The sequence below is a fragment of the Meleagris gallopavo genome, chromosome Z, assembly GCF_000146605.3.
Source record: "Meleagris gallopavo isolate NT-WF06-2002-E0010 breed Aviagen turkey brand Nicholas breeding stock chromosome Z, Turkey_5.1, whole genome shotgun sequence".
Taxonomy (NCBI): domain Eukaryota; kingdom Metazoa; phylum Chordata; class Aves; order Galliformes; family Phasianidae; genus Meleagris; species Meleagris gallopavo.
In genome coordinates, this window is record NC_015041.2 from 38,396,489 (window position 1) to 38,402,297 (window position 5,809).

At 37.5% G+C, this 5,809-nt stretch overlaps 1 long non-coding RNA gene across 1 annotated transcript; it reads right to left on the reverse strand.

The window, feature by feature from the left end:
• On the reverse strand, positions 1-5,782 carry LOC109364010. The gene is made up of 2 exons (XR_002109965.2): positions 5,459-5,782; positions 1-629 (listed from the first exon to the last, which is right to left on the reverse strand). It is a non-coding gene; the product is annotated as an uncharacterized LOC109364010 (long non-coding RNA).
• Positions 5,783-5,809: the final 27 nt, after the last annotated feature.

A 5,809-nucleotide genomic window follows, 5' to 3' on the forward strand; every position in this document is an offset into this window, starting at 1 on the left:
CCCCAAAATTAAAATTAAAAAAAATCACAGTCTTTGAAAATAAAGCACTCTTTGGTGGACAATAGTTACTTTGTGTTCTCAACACCAGGACTTCATAAAAAAAAAGTCATATAAAATAAGAAAGAATAGCCAGTTAACACAAGAGAGTACCAATCCTTGTGTAAAAAGCCTCTGTGGTAGAGTTTCAGCCTCAAGTGGAGACCTGAGCCCCGTCTGAATGAACAACACAGATTTACATGTTAAAAACTCCCACCATTTTCTCACTTCTGGTGGTCAGCAGCTGTGATTGCCATCACATTTTATGCACATGCATCATATATGGTAGGGAGCCCTCTTTAAAATAGAGAGCTCAAGTATTTACACCTGAGTCTGAATTTACACAATTTTGTTGGGTTTGCTTGAGGAAGCATTAATAATTAAGAAATTGTATACCAAGCATGTTGCCAGTTTTATTTTACAAGTATGAGTAAGTTTCTTCTGTTTAAAGGGAGCCAAAGATATCTTCCTAGAACTGCAATCAAATGTCTTCAAGTTGTATCCCCTTCATGCCTGGATATCCCCTTTCAACACTGCTTGCTGATTTGAAATTTTAACGCAATACTGTTCTAGTTCTTGTGATGGACTGGCTGCTGAAATAAAACATATTTGAGGAAAAAAAATGTAAATGCGTGCTCAAAAAATTATTTGAAGCTAACATTGTTGGCAAGATAAAACAAACTATATTTCAGAAAATAAACATTGTAAAAGTCATGGTATTTAAAAACACAGCAATATCAGTTGTAAAGAAAGCACAGATCAGTGTGTTCGCAGAGAATATGAAAAAAGGCTCAGTTTCATACAAAAAAGCAACAGAAGATAAAAAGTACCATAATTTCATTAAGTACAATTGCTGTAAAGTGTTCATTTTCTTTCTCTCCCTCTGAAGTATCAGACTGCAGGAAAAGTAGAAAGAACAGCAGAGAAACATTAATATTTTTCAAGCCAGACTTAGATTACATAGATAAGCTCTGAAATGCTGCAGGCAGTTTTCAGTGTATGAGCAAGGGTGCAGATGGCTCCTTTTACAATTTTCAATAAAGTAAAAGCACGTGAGATTGTAAAAGCATAATCCTCTCTTGTTAAAAGAAGTAAAATAATCTATGCCACAGTTTTCATACATTTTCTCCTGTCCTCTCAATTTTATTTTTTTCTGTAATAACTTGACCTCTATATTCTCTTTAGCAGCTCAATCTACCAAAATTCTTTGATCGTTCAAGATTCCAGTTCTAACCAATTACTTGTTATGTACATAATTCTAAATCTGTAAGATGATAAAACAGACAAAACTGCTTCATTTGGGCCTTACTATGTTTCATTTGGTCTGGGAATTTCTGAAGTATCAATATGTTGGCCAGAATGCACAGGATTCTTATCCTGCAGAGAACACAGGTTTGCTATGCATTTCTGCTAGTCCAGCTACCTGTCCAAGAAGAATGCTATTCCAGTCCTTCACGTACTGTGGGATCAAGTCTAGACAATGATTATTTACGTTAAGAGTTAAGATTTTGAGAATCCTCTTCCACCTCACCTTTCAGCTGGTATAGCACACTGTTCTACTAAAAGTGATTTAATAGCAAGAAAGTGAGAAAGAAAAAAGGAGAGGAAAATGACCCGTCTGTCCTAAAGATGATCTGGTATATGCATCCTGTTAAGATACAAACACAAACAGGCTTCATTCCCAGTAACTTGAAAATTAACATGGGATACATCCTCAGTGAAGAAAAAAAGATTAGAACAAGGACACCCACAGAAAAAAAACTGTGGAGAATGCCTTAGTCATGCAATGTCTTGCAGTTACAAAACAGTGTTATTTCAGTCACAAGAGATAATGTGTTATGCCCACCAGTACTGGTCTTTTGTAGATGGCAGCTGACATCTCGAGACATTCCACAATGGAAATACAATAATGAACATTATGAGCAATATACTGAAATTCGCTAAGACCACTATGCAAAACCAGAATAACATATTCTAACTGCAAATAGCTATTTTGGCTGAAGTACCATTCTAGGGACATTTTATATGATAGCATCCAACAGTTTGAAGGATGAAATGGTAAACTCAGATTTGCTGATTTATGCTGCATTATGATGGGTCAAAAAAGTGATTAATCTGGAGTAAAAACTGACTGAAATGGCCTGGAGCATCAACAAAAAAGGTTTGTATAAAAATTGTGCAAGATGTTTCCACTGTAATACAACAGACTGGCAAGTCAAGAAAAGAATAAACGTCCACATTAATATCAGACGTTCAGAGAAAGCAACAGAACCTTGACAAAGATGGATGTTGGGTAGAATACAATCTCAATTTTTTAACAGTAATTATTTCCCTCTACATTGCATTCAATTTATCTGGAAAAGGTCAAATTATTTACATACTGTGAGGTAATACAAACTTCACGGACTTCAGCTAGGTTGTGGCAATACTTATCAGTACAAGCTGCGGTATTTAAGGATAGAACACAGTCCTGCTGAAAAGGACTTGGTGATACTGGTGGATGGTAAGCTGGACACAAGCCAGCAATGTGCTCCTGCAGCCCAGAAAGCCAAAAATATCCTGGGCTGCATCAAAAGAAACGTGGCCAGCATGTTGAGGGGAGTGATCCTGCCCCTCTACTTTGTGCTTGTGAGGCCTCACTTGGAGTATTGTGTCCAGATGTGCAGTCCTCAGCACAGAACAGACATGGCCTCATTGCAGAGCATACAGAGGAAGGCCCACAAAAACTATCTAAGGGATGGAACACCTTCCCTACGAGGACAAGTGGAAAGAGCTGGGGCTGTTTGACATGGAGCAGGTGCAGAGGAGGGCCACAGAGATGATCGGAAGGCTGGAGCAACTCCCCTATGTAGACGGGCTGGGAAAGTTAGGGTTCTTCAGCCTGGAGAAGATGAGTCTCCGAGGAGACCTTATTGCAGCCTTCCAGTATCTGAAGGGGGCCTACAGGAAAGCTGGGGAGGGACTTTTTGTAAAGGCAGGTAGCAAGAGGAAAAGGGGAAATGGCTTTAAACTGGAAAAGGGTAGACTTAGACTAGATACAAGGAAGAAATTCTTTACTGTGAGGGTGGTGAGACACTGGAACAGGTTGCCCATAGAGGTTGTGGGTGCACCCTCCCTTGAAGCATTCAAGACAAGGCAGAACAGGACTTTGAAAAACCTGGTCTAGAGGGAGATATACCGGCCTATAGCAGTTGGGGTTGGAACTCAATGATCTTAAAGGTCTCTTCCAACCCAAATCACTTTATAATTCTATTACTCTGTGATTCAACCCGGAGAAGAAAAGGTTTCAAGGGGGCTTGACAGCAGCTTTATAATATCTAAAGTGAAACTAGAAGAAGAAGGGACTTTTTAGCTGTGCCTACTCTGACAGGACAAGGGGAAATGGCTGTAAAGTAAAGGAGAGAAAATTTAAATTGGATATAAGGAATAAGTTTTTGACAATAAGGGTGGTGAGGCACTGGAACAGGTTGCCCAGAGAGGTTTTGCATGCTCCATCCTTGGAGATATTCAAGGCCAGGCTGGAACAGGCTCTGAGCAACAGACTCTGAATGGCCTAGCTGCAGATGTCCCTGAAAAAGCATGAAAAAAGAAAGCAAGGCTTAAAAAATTGAGTAAGGTTTTGCCAAACACTCTAATAAAAGGGCACCTACAGGATTAATAACAAGGTACTAAGTGGAAATCTGGGATATGTACAGTCTTACTGAAATAGTCTTTAGAGGGATGAGTACCCAATTAATTCTCTAAGATAAAAAGATAATTAAGAACTCCAGAACTGTGACAACAAATATTTGGGCCACTTTGACTATATGATCCAAACATAAACTCACTGACACTCTTCTATCTCAAATGTTAGAAGAAACAGCATATGGGATGAAATATTTGGGGTAGAAGTTTTAGAAAAGGCATTAAAACAGGAAATGCTTTATGAAATCTGAGGTAATTTGAAACCTGATTCTTGGTCCTCTGAGTCATAAATCTGCCAACACATACATAGCATTTATTTCAAAACAACTGAAATCTTCCTTGCTCTTCAGTTTAGGGATGTTGTTTCCTCCTATGGATATGTAGTCTGATCCCCCACAACACAAACATCTACTTAAAGGTGTTTTCCAGGAACTGAATATGTGTGTTCAATCAAGTATACTACTATGAAGAGCTGCGAGTAGATTAAAACTCATGAAGAATAAAAACAGCTGTAGGAATCCCATCAGTCTAAAAACTGACATGGTGAAAACAATGTAGAATGGAGTTTCTCAGTAAAACTCTGAGAAAGACTTGAGGTTTTTAGGAAAACAGATATTTCAGGAAAAATGAAGTATTTTTCTACATGTTATATGAATCAAAATATAATTCATAAAATTCATGTAGCTGCTGATGAAAATTCTGACCAGCACATTCCTGCAGATTGCTATTACTTAGACTACTTAGCCCAGTAGAGTGGATTTTTCATAATGTCTGTTACCTTCAAAAATGGGTGAGGTTGTGGAAACAGAAACTATGTAGGGAAGAAAAACTGCACAAAAACCTGGAATTTTTAGCAAAACTTATTAAGCAAGCCATACAAACTAGAGTCTGTGGGTTGTGGGTTTTTTGTTGTTGTTGCTGCTGTTATTTGTCACCTTTTTCACTTCCTAAGAAAAGAATATATCTTCACCACCTGGTAGATCCATTCAAAAGTCGTTCCTTATAAGCCCAAGACAGATTCTGTTATTTGTAGCCACTGAATATTACTTGAAAATTCTATCAAGTTACATTCTAAGCTCATCTTTGATAATGTCTTGGAGAGCTACTGCAGAGAGGCATGAACACATACATGCATGTGCAGAAGAAACATATTAGTACTGTGGCCATATTCTTCTGCATCAAAAAAACACTTTCACCTTCGCATACATTCATCCAAATTTAAAATTTCCTTAAGCTTTGTGGAACAAGTTCAGACTAGACAAGCAGTGATACTCTCATTATGAAATCTCACACCACATATATATTTTATACACTTCATCTACCCACTGTTGGATTTGCTCACAACTGCATTTCAGTTGTCCACAAGTTTACTTTGCATGCTAAATCTAACTCTTAATGCTGTGAACAACTTTTCCTCTCTTACTCCAGATTAGGTTTAGTAATTAAAAGATTTTTTTGGATACCAGAATCCCTTAACTCCAGCAGTTCTTACTCACTTTAGGAATAAGAATATAAAATTCTGAAACTCGAAGGACTCAGCAGTATAAACTGATCTTGTAAGATATATATTGAGAATATCCAGAACTTTACAACATAAGACAAAAAACTGCTTCTCATTTCTCATTTTCAGGAGGAGGAATTAAATTGTGGCAAAAGCCTCTAACAGCAGCGGATACACCAGCTCAAAAGTATTTGTCTACAGAACAGTTACTGGATCTTTAAAGAGGGTAACTCTCACCTTTTTATACTTTTGTTTCTTGCTGCAGACCTGGTAGTTCTTTTAGTAATGATTGTACTGTCAGAAATGCTAGGTTCAGAGGTTTTATTTTTCTGAACACTGGACTGCAGAATTACTCTGAAAAGAGTAGGAAAAAAAAAGAGATTATATAACCTGAAAGTTTCTAGGAAAACACTGAAAAGAGGATATTACAATTTCAGCAAATCTAACAAGTAGTAGTGGGCCTTTCAATTTGAAAAGCAAACTGTTCCACCTAAAAATAAGTCATCTCTTTATAATGTTCTTGTTATAATTATGGTTATGCAGGCCTGTTTTATTAGGAATGCAGGCACATTTTTGTGTGTTTTTTTT